The following is an 11,640-nucleotide window of genomic DNA, read 5'->3' as shown; positions in this document are numbered from 1 at the left end:
TCGTATAATACTGGTTTGGTGGTGATGAACTCCTTTAGCTTTTCCTTATCTGTAAAGCTCTTTATCTGACCTTCAATTCTGAATGATAGCTTTGCTGGATAAAGTAATCTTGGTTGTAGGTTCTTGGTATTCATCACTTTGAATATTTCTTGCCATTCCCTTCTGGCCTGCAAAGTTTCTGTTGAGAAATCAGCTGACAGTCGTATGGGTATTCCCTTGTAGGTAACTGAGTTTCTTTCTCTTGCTGCTTTTAAGATTCTCTCTTTGTCTTTTGCTCTTGGCATTTTAATTATGATGTGTCTTGGTGTGGTCCTCTTTGGATTCCTTTTTTTGGGGATCTCTGTGCTTCCTGGACTTGTAAGTCTATTTCTTTCACCAGGTGGGGGAAGTTTTCTGTCATTATTTCTTCAAATAGGTTTTCAATATCTTGCCGTCTCTCATCTTCTGGCACCCCTATAATTCTGATATTGGTGTGCTTGAAGCTGTCCCAGAGGCTCCTTACACTATCTTTGTATTTTCGGATTCTTTTTTCATTTTGCTTTTCCGGTTGGGTGTTTTTTGCTTCTTCGCATTTCAAATCTTTGACTTGATTCTTGCGCTCCTCTGGTCTGCTGTTGGGTGTCTGTATAATATTCTTTATTTCAGTCAGTGAATGCTTAATTTCTAGTTGGTTCTTTATCACAACATCGAGGGTCTCATTAGTTTTCTTGAGGCTCTCATCAAGTTTATCGGCAGTTTCTAGAAAATTATTGAAAGCCCTTAAAAGTGCGTTTTTTAGCTCTATATCCTCCATTTCTGTCATGTTTTTTTGTCTCCGCATTTTTTATGCTTTCTTGGTGCACCCCCTTGTGGTCTTTGTGCGCAGTCTTGTTGTAGTTAAGCCTTGATTGTTTTCGGTAATACGGGGGTGAATTGACCTCCAGGCTAACTGGCTATGAGAGTCAGCTGTGTCTGCAGTGGGAGCCCTACTGTGCTGAATCTCTAGGGCGGTGCTAATCTAGCTTTTGCCTGAGGCTCTCCGGCAAATGCCTCTGTGCAGGGCTTGGGCAGGGCGGGTCCCCAGGGGATCTACAGGGCGGGCGGAGCGAGCAGTTATGGCTGCTCTCAGTTCCGTCTCCAGCGGCTCTGCAACCGCTGCAGACCTCGGAGAGAAAGCTGCCTTCCCGCTTCTCCCGTTTGAGTCTGGGTCCCTAGAGACTCGCCCGGATCTGGAGCTCAGAGTCTGAAACTCCCTCCCGATTGAAGACAACAACCGCTCCCTCTGCCGCCGACCCGCTCCACATGCACTCCGAACCTGAGTATTTCACTTCAGCACTGCACCTCCTCTGAGTCTCGTATGGTTTCTTCTTTCCTTCTAGTTGTAGAACTTCCACTCAGCCAGCCTTCCTGTGGTTCTGGATGATCTCCGTTCCGTCTTTTAGTTGTATTTTTGAAGTGGTTGTTCAAGGCAGCAAGCTCCGGCGTTAACCTATGGCACCATCTTGTTCTCCAATGGTTCTAACTCTCTATCCCTCTCCCTTTCTCTCTGTAAAAATTAATAAATTATATTTTTAAAAAAATCCTTACTATCCTTACTGGATCTAGTAGACTCTCTAGCAGCAGTAGTATTACAAAACAGAAGGTTTTCAGCAGAACTACTAACTGCTGAAAAGGGGGAAATATGTCTCTTAAACAAAGAGTGCTGCTTTTATGTTAACCAATCAGGAATAGTTAGCGATATGGCCCAGCAATTAAAGGAATGGGTCGCAAAAAGGATACAGGAATTGTCAGAATCTTGGAACTCCTGGGTAATATCTGAAATTGGGCATCTTGCTCTCCCACTCACTGGCCTCCTCCTAATGCTTCTCATGGCACTCCTTTTTGGCCCCTGTATTCTCAACATGCTAACCCATTTCATTTCTGCTTATTTAGAAGCAATAAAACTCCAGATGATGCTTCAAACAAAGAACCTCAACTACCGATATGACTCTCTGGACAGTGAGGAGCCCTAGTTGCTTCATCCCCTCCCCATTCAATGCCCCTGTTCAGCAAGAGCAGTTGGCACCCCATTTTCTTCATACAGCACAGCGGGAAATCCCTTGCCCATACCCACCCTTACAATAATGATGTTCTCTAAGTTTTCTAGGGACAGCTTGAGAATAAAGAGGGGGGAATGAGAAGGCAAGCCGAGAGCAGATAACCCTCCCCTTACTTGCTCCACCATAACCAGGCCTTTGGCTTCTGTAATCTTGCTTGCTTCTTGCATCAGCCAACTTCCCAGGCTGCCACTTGTGTGGAAAGACCCCTGAACACCCGGAAGCTTATCCTATATAATAAAGAGGTAATATGCAAATTGACCCTCATGCCTTCACATCATTACAAGATGGCTGCCACAAGCCGTAACCGGTTTGGCTCAGTGGATAGAGCGTTGGCCTGTGGACTGAAAGGTCCCGGGTTCGATTCTGGTCAAGGGCGTGTACCTTGGTTGCGGGCACATCTCCAGTGGGGAGTGTGCAGGAGGCAGCTGATCGATGTTTCTCTCTCATCGATGTTTCTAACTCTCTATCTCTCTCCCTTCCTCTCTGTGAAAAATCAATAAAATATATTTTAAAAAAAATAAAAAATAAATGTTTAAGATGGCTGCCACAAGATGGCTGCCACAAGATGGCCACTCCCACATCATCACCAGATAGCTGCCCCCATGTCATCACAAGATGGCCGCCCCCACATTGTCACAAGATGGCTGGCAGGGGAGGGCAGTTGGGGGTGACCAGGCTGGCAGGCAGAAGCAGTTAGGGACAATCAGGCAGGCAGGCAGGCAAGTGGTTAGGAGCCAGCAGTCCTGGATTATGAGGGGGATGTCTGACTGCCGGTTTATGCCCGATCCCTGGACATCCCCCAAGGGGTCCCAGATTGGAGAGGGTGCAGGATGGACTGAGGGACACCACCCCCCACCCAGTGCATGAATTTCATGCACCGGGCCTCTAGTCATGTATAAAAGAAGGTCAGAACCCAGACACGGTGCTCAGTTGCGGGAAGCCACTACTTGCCAATACTGTCATGAGAGTGCACCAAGGAACATGGGACCTTGAGTGTTAGCAGGGCTGACGCTAGGCACTGATTGTTCATGTTGAGATAACAGTGGCTCGAAGCAATTTCCTGACCTGATAGCCTCCAAGTAAATCTTTACTGGACCTTACTAATCTTTACTTAACTTTGAGACTGTCTGTCTGCTACCTGTTTGCCGTGCTTTACTGAGGGCAAGATGTGTATCTAAAAGTGAATAAAAAGCAGATGGGACCTTGGTGTGTCTCTTCAAGAAAGAGGCTCCACATGGCCCCTAATGCCTTCTAAATTCATATTTCTCATATAGCGTTTTCATTTGTGTGTCGACCCCTCCTTCAGATCTTGAACACCACTGTGCAGGTTGTGGCACTCAGCCTCTGGAGGGGACTCTGCTGAGCCAGCACTGGTGCGAATGAAACAGTTCTTTTCTGAATCTCTGAGTGCATATGGTTTGTCGCTTCCCAACAGCCTGATTTCTGTCATAACACCTGGATAGTAGGTCCCAACAATAAAGGTCTCTGTATATGGCTTTCTTCCAAAAATGAATGGAATAATTCTATATATTAGAAATAGGTGTCACAACTACTACTAGGCAAGATGTAAAGCTCTGTTCTATATAGGTTCCTCCATTGCCAGCTTCAGAGTAGTTGGAGTGGTGAGAAGCACATCTCAAGGTCCTGTCCATTTTTCCTCCAGTAGATCATCTGGTGACCTGGCTTTGCATGTTTTGAGTAGCCCTCTCTCTCTTGCTTCAAAGAGATGTAGCAGACCTGGCCCATTATCCTTACTGTACTTATGTCTGTCTAACTGCCTATTATATCCCCTCCCCTCAAGAATCCTGAATCTGAATTCTTTCAAAGAAAAGGGGTGCAGGGTCTCTTCTGTAACTGCTGTATGCTGAGGAGGGATGACATTTTCCTTCAGAGCCAAGATAACATTGCTTTTTGTCAGGGGAAAGATGAGGCCTGGTCACAAAGGAGGTGGCAATGGTGTCTAGAGGTGGTATCTCTGAATACTAGTAGAGCTTGTAACCTGGCGGAGACAAACTATGTTATAAGTTTTAGTATTATTGGGGCAAAAGCTAAAACAACAAGAAAACTTTGAAGATAATTAATTGAATTAGAGTCTAGTATTCAAAATTGTGTATTATAGAATCTATTGAAACATACTTTCCCCTCTAAAATCAGCCTCATTTTTAATAAAGAGCCAAATTAAGACAAATTTATTTACTCTATTGAGTCTAGTTTCAATTTGGCCTGATTATTTGAATGAACACAATAAGAATAGCAATTGATCACATAGGTTTCTTAAAATCTGCTTTCCTTTAATTTCATGATTGAGCTTCAGTTAGCCGCTCAGGGCATAAAAGCTGAGCCATCAGGTTTTCTGTAATACCTGTTGACTTGGGTGAATTCCTCAAGTTCTTGAGTTCCCCAATGATGTCTTGAGGTTCCTTCCTTGCCATCTTTCAGGAAAGCAAACTTGGTTCCTTACCTGGAAAGACTGCCATGAACCATGTGATCAAACAAGGTACCAGGCTTTTCTCTAAGGGGCTCTTATTGGCTTCAAAGTCAGTCTTCATTCCCTAAAGCTTTCTGGTGACATCCAGAGTCCAGATATGTTTCTCTTAGACATGACATTCCAGTCAAAGTCTTGGTTAATAAAACCACAATTGGCAACAGGTCTTATTGAATTCATGAAAAGAAACGTATTGCTATGACTCACTCATTAAGAATTGCCAAATTCTGGAGGAATCAGTAGTGAGAAAGAGTTATGATTTACCAAATTGATTTAAAAATGTTTCCTTATATCTGAAAAACAAAAAAATTAAAAATCAGAAATACTTTCAACAAAAGTTATAAAAATTATTGAACTAAATTACTTTTAGTTCATTCAGTGCCATAATCAACTTTTGTTTCTTCTGATTTTTCTTGCCATTATTTCTATAAATCCAGATACTCTACAGAGTTCTTATAATTTTCATCCAGTTCAAAAGGGGATGATCTGAAAATTTCTTTTCAGAGATATGTAATTTATAATAGGTCAGAGTCCTTTCCACATATCCTTCAGAAGATGTAACATTTTTGCAAATGCGTTATAATAAAACAGTGACTATCTCTAAATGATAATAAGCTTTGATTATAATGCAATTGATATGGAATCCTGTCCTCTCTGTAAAACACAATATTACATAATAACAACCAAAGTTATAAATAAAAGTATATCAGAATTTATAGACTTCCTGAAAATTTTTACATTTATCCTATATAATAAAAAACTAATATACAAATCAACCAAACAGCAGAACGACCAGTCACTATGATGTGCACTGACCACCAGGGGGCAGACGCTTAATGCAGGAGCTGCCCCCTAGTGATCAGTGTGCTCCCATAAGGAAAGCGCCACTCAGCCAGAAGCCGGGCTCCTAAGCCATCAGTCGGATATCCCCCGAGGGCTCATGGACTGATAAAGGGCTCAGGCCGGGCTGAGGGGGACCCCTCCATGAGTGCATGAATGTCATGCACCAGACCTCCAGTTTAATAATATGCATATATAAATAGGATATAGTTTTTACTTGACAAAGCTTCCTATGTACCTTAAGTATAAAATTTTCCTTCAAAAGCAGACTGGAAAAGGACTAAACAAATTCTGTATTACCTTACTTTAGATTCATTTATCTCTTTAAATTTAGTATTCAGAATAGCTATAATTTCCTTTTAAGATTCCTCTTCACAACCTTTCTATAACTTTCACAAATCTTTCAACCACTTTCAAAAACCTTCTTACCCATCCTAGATAATAAAAGCCGATGTGGTCGAGATGACCTCATGCCGTGATGCCCTCACAGTGTAACAACCCATCACCAGGAAGCTGTGTGCGCAGCAGGTGCACTCAGGTGGGCGGGGCTGCATGCCTGATGAGGTGCATGTGGGGTGGGTGGGGACTTGATGCTGCATGTACGGCACAGAGGCGGATTCCGCGGCTCCGTGCAGTGAGGCCGGGGTCCCATGGGCACCAGCAGGGGCTTGACACTGCGAGACCCCTCACCCCAAGTGCACGAATTTCATGCACCGGGCCTCTAGTTCAGAAATAACCAGCTTTAGAACTCGCTTTCCTTTTTCCTTCAAATTGCATCTCCATGTCTCATGCCTTCTATTACCAAAACTATACAACTTCTTTCCAATTAGAAGTTTTAACTATTAGAAACCTGAATTGTTAAGTGACAAGTATGTAATTAACATTACTCACATTAGCAATACTTTTACCATTTTAAGAGATATAAATTAAAATACAAGACATATTCATTAACAGAGTCAAATCCATTCTCTAGATTCTCTGTATAAGCCAAAAGTAGGCAAACTCAGATTAATATTTCAGTATTCTGTTATTTCAAAATACTTAGATATTTAATACTTTTACTATTTAACTCAGAAGAACTCCAAAATTTTAAGTTACAAAAGACTTTGCAATTTTTATTTATTTATTTACAAAGTAGGAGTGGCTCCTGCCTGAGGTACTTCTGAAGGTCTGGCCTCCTAGGAGAAAAACTTGAGGGATTTACAAGGTTTTATTTCCCATATTTTCCCTTCTGAGTAGACTGTAACAACACAAAATCTTGCATATAAGAAGAGGTCTTATCCTATTTCAAAACATAAAAAACAACAACCCCTGAAGTAAATGGATGAGTACTCCCAAAAGGAGGGACTGGGGCATTAGCCTTAGAATCTTCTCACACTAACCCAGTACAACAAATGACCTTCAGTTCTGAGGGGCACAAATCCAAAACAGCAGAGACAGAGGATTACCTGTTTTCATAAAATAGTGAAGAGTAAACTAAGCTCCCCCCAAAATAAGAAAGCAAGCCAAGAGCATCCTTAACCAAAGTTACATTATAGATAGACAAAACTATCACTAGCTAAGCATTTTGGGTAGCTACCTTGAGAGGGAGCTCAGAGAGGGTCCCCAAGAGTAAGAACTCTCTGCAGCTGCTAGGAAGTTCCTGCAATCCCTTCCATGGGTTCAGCCTGCCATAAACAGCTGGGGCCCCCAACAAAGTAGGAAATACCCCATCTTTAACAAACAAAGCGACACAAAACAACAGTCAACAGAGAGATTCACATACAATATTTACAGGCATGCATAACCCACAGACAAGAGCTTCACACTATGCTTTCCCAAACACTAATATCTTCTTGTCCCCAGTTAAGAGGCCATTTAAGAGTGCCTGGGTATACTCCCAGGTGGGGTTATGAGTGGCAAATATGGAAATAAAGTCCTGATCTTAGCATGGTCATCCAGGTAGGAAGTTTTCCAATTTAGCCAATCTGAGGTGGAAAATGGGAGTATGGGTCCAATAATATTCTGCTGAGTGCCCATTCTCAGTGGCTCCTACTGTTATATGGTGGAGAGGGAATTGTTCTGCTAGGGAAGCAACTCTATCCCCTCCAAATTCAGTTCTCTGCCTCTTTCTAATCTAGAGGGTGACTGTCTCAGGCTCAGTTTCAGTGCCTAAGTGGTTCAGGAAAAGGAGGGAGCTCCCAGCTTTTGGAACACTTGGTGGAAGTTTCTCAACTATGGACTGCAAGGCATCTTCTTACTCTCTCTTATTCTCCTGCTCCCTACCTTTTTGTATTACAGGTACTACATCTTTTCTCTGAACCATGAACTTAGCCCTTTCTTTCTTTTCTTTCGAGTCAGAATTATGCAAAGACATAAAGGATTGAACATAAGGCACTTCCCCCCATTTCCTGCCCTCTGACAAAACAATTCTAACTATAATACAGTGTAATAGTTTAAAGACCAATTTAATGGCTCCCTTTCCTCAGAATCTAAAGCATACATAGGCCAAGCAGTATTGCAGTAAAACACCATTTTCCTTTTTGTCATTGGCAGAGAAGTGTAAGTAGCCCAATCCCCCAAGATCCATCCCACTGGAGTATCCTCTAGGATTCAGCCACCAGCACCAATCCTTAAAGAATTAAACAAGATTACAGGCAAAGTTATATCAGGAAAAACCACCCTAGTATACAATATTTACAAGTGTGCACAACAGACAACCATTTGTGGCTTTCTGTGCACAGCCAGACAGAATACCAGACAGAATGCCCTAGCCATGCAGCGCTGTGTTTTGACCTTAAGCTGATCAGGCTCAGGTGTGGAAAGCAGGCAAGGACTGTGAAAGGCCACTTGCAACCAGGAGCTGATTCGGCTCATACCAGATGGGGGGCAACAGACAACATACAACAGACCCCTCTTTTTACAAAGTTACAAAATTCTCAATTCAACTTAGGTCTTAGGTGAAATGATGGAAATTGCTGACGCTGTGGTTAGGATTCAAAACAGGAAAATTCCTGGCAGTGTTGCAAGTGAGTCCAGGCCTCAGCCCCCAGAACCCCCAGTCCAGGCAGGAAATGGGATCCCTGGTATCCAACCCAGAGGCCCACTTGTAGTCCCATCTGGGTTGCCAGAATATGAAACCGGCTGCCTGTAACTACTTGAGCCAATTAAGCAGAGACAGGGTTGAATCATACATGAGCATTTATTCCAATAATCCTGGCAATATGGAAGAGTAATAGGTCATCCATGAAAATCTGCTCTTCACAACCCCTTCCCCTGTCTCCCCGCCCCCTTCCCCGCCCTCCCGCCCAGCCAGCTGCTTATATTGGGTAGGACAAAGAATACATGGGGAAGTAGGCAAAGGGAATAAGAATGGGCATACAATATCGATATTACAGGTGCAGGAAAGTAGGCAATGTGGGCTGGGGGCTGGAGGCGGGATGCCATTGTTCGGCAACAAGGTTGTTAATCTTTCCATGATAATAGGCAGTTTTCTAAAGAGAAAGGCCCATATTGCAAGGTTGACTCCCAGGTCAAAAGGTTGACTCCCAGGTCCCTGGGCATACAACTCCTGGCCAGGTTAGAATGTGCTTTCTTTAATTAGAACAAAACGATCAGGGTTAACAGAGCATGATTAATATTTCTTATAACATATAGCTAGTCTCCAATATTCTATTTCTGCTCTTAACAGTCTCACCTGTGTCTCTGCCTTAACAGTGTGCTGTTCTCAGCAGACTTGAAATTTGTAGGCACATGGCAGGGGTGGACAGGAAGAGCAGGGGCAGACACTGGCTGAAGCTGCAGTCCTGGGTACAGAGTTTTGCCTCCTTGCCCCTGCCCTGCGAGTTCCCCAGTCAAAGTATTACAGGCAGTTAGACAGATATGAGCAGAGAAAGGACAATGTGCCAGATATAGAAGGTCACCAGGGTGAAAAACCACAGGTGCCTAGCAAGGGACAATGAATTATAAGGAGGGACCTTGCCCTCAGGGTGACTTTTCCTCCCCTAGCATATTGGTGGTCTTGTGGTTTGGACCCCCCTGACCTTCCCTCCTTAGAGATAACATCTAAGCCTCAAGTTGTATTTCAACTCCAGGCCCAGATAAGCAACAAAACCAGCCCCAGCTGACATCAGAACTAGCTGCATGGAATAATTACCCCTCCCCTGGTGCTGGCCAACAAATCAGTAGAGACCACAACCCTGAATGGACACACCAGGAGAGTTTCTAAATATTCTATTGAGATCTTCCCCTAGGATCTCCCCTAAAATCTTCACCCTTAAAACTCTGTGGATGGAGGACCCAGCAGGCTTTCCCTCAAGGAGTATGCTCATGTCTTTTTCTTTCTCTTCTGAAGCAGTTACAAGAAGATGGGGAACTACGTCCATTTCTCCTTTGTAAGAATACAATGAGATTCCTTTTTTTTCTCTGGAGGTAATGACACCATAGTAATTAACCTAGTTATTAACATCAGAAAAAGAGCAGCCTTACCCGGTTTGGCTCGGTGGATAGAGCGTCAGCCTGCGGACTGAAGGGTCCCGGGTTCGATTCCGGTCAAGGGCATGTACCTTGGTTGTGGGCACATCCCCAGTAGGGGGTGTGCAGGAGGCAGCTGATCGATGTTTCCCTCTCATCGATGTTTCTACCTCTCTATCTCTCTCCCTTCCTCTCTGTAAAAAATCAATAAAATATATTTAAAAAAAGAAAGAAAGAAAAAGAGCAAAAAGAAGACCAAATATTATAGACATGCCATTTCAGTAGCTTCACCAGGAAGCTACAACTTTATACTACCCAGGGGTCCAAGAGAGGGTAGATAGACACATGCCTAGTAAAGTTGGAATGACATCAGGAAGATATTTTCCTGTCAGTCACTCCTGGGAACAGACCATTGGTCAGAATAGGCATGGCCACTGCAAGGGTGTAACATTTTGGGTATTTAATCCCCTGAACAAAGGAATTCACTCTCTTGGTTTCTCTTGTGCTCTTGGTTGCTCTTGGTTGCTCTTGGCTATCCTTGGGACTCTTATTGCTTGGCGCATGCTCTCTTGCCTCCCTCGTGTTTCCTCACATGGCCCATGGCCATGTGGACCTCCACACACAATGGACAACATCAGACAACTAGTCTGATGCTGAACTGGACCTGGCTGCAACATGGAATAGAGACTCTGGATACTGACTTTGCCTTTAGATTTGCTGAATCCCCAGCTACACTTCTTCTAGGAACTTATTAAGGGCAATGGAACTTTTGAAACCCAGGGATGTAATTACATGCAAATAAAAATCATTCATCCTCCCCTGTGTCTCAGAATACTGTTTTTCTTGAGATATTGTAAGGACTCCAACCTCAGCAGTTTGTGTTGTTACAGTCTACTCAATTTCCCTGATAATATTATTATGACTGGAGAGAAACACAATAAAATTTTTAAAATAAAATTTCTGCATGGTGGCAAATGGATTCATTTTATTTTCCTTTTCCTTTTTCTTTCCCACATTTTCATAATAAGCATGAATATCTTTTCATAATAAAATAAAGAATAAACAAAGATGTATACACACATGCATACACTGAAAAAATATTTTAAACAATAAAAACAACTACTGGAGCTCGGTCTGCAGCTTTTCATCCATTCCCATCACTTCCTATGGTCACTGGTCAGACCTCAGCTGCCAAAATGGTGAAGCAGATCGAGAGCAAGTATGCTTTTCAGGGAGCCTTGAACAGTGCAGGAGATAAGCTGATAGTGGTTGACTTCTCTGCCACGTGGTGTGGGCCTTGCAAAATGATCAAGCGCTTCTTTCATTCCCTCTCTGAAAAGTATTCCAATGCGGTGTTCCTTGAAGTAGATGTGGATGACTATCGGGATGTTGCTGTGGAGTGTGAAGTGAAATGCATGCCAACCTTGCAGTTTTTTTAAAAAAGGACAAAAGATGGGTGAGTTTTCTTGAGCTAATAAGGAAAAACTCGAAGCCACCATCAATGAATTCATTTAATCATGTTAACAGCCATTGGCTCTTGTAATTTTTTTTTATCTACAAAAAAAAATAGATCAAGTATAGAGACTATAGACTCAACTACCATCTGATTATAAATGACAATAAAATATTAATTCTACCCTTTTTAAAACTGTCTGGTGTCTTGACTAGCTTTCAAAATAAATGAAAAGTGGTCAATTAAACAAAACAAAACAAAACAAAAAACAAACAAACAAAAAAAACCCAACTACTGGGTTATTTTGGACCTAAAATTTCCATGTTAATACC

At 42.7% G+C, this 11,640-nt stretch overlaps 1 pseudogene; it reads left to right on the top strand.

The window, feature by feature from the left end:
- Positions 1 to 11,029: 11,029 nt before the first annotated feature.
- On the top strand, positions 11,030 to 11,416 carry LOC102437953 (annotated as a pseudogene).
- Positions 11,417 to 11,640: the final 224 nt, after the last annotated feature.

The sequence above is a fragment of the Myotis lucifugus genome, unplaced genomic scaffold (assembly GCF_000147115.1).
Source record: "Myotis lucifugus unplaced genomic scaffold, Myoluc2.0 scaffold_7, whole genome shotgun sequence".
Taxonomy (NCBI): domain Eukaryota; kingdom Metazoa; phylum Chordata; class Mammalia; order Chiroptera; family Vespertilionidae; genus Myotis; species Myotis lucifugus.
This window is presented reverse-complemented; position numbering and strand designations above follow the sequence as displayed.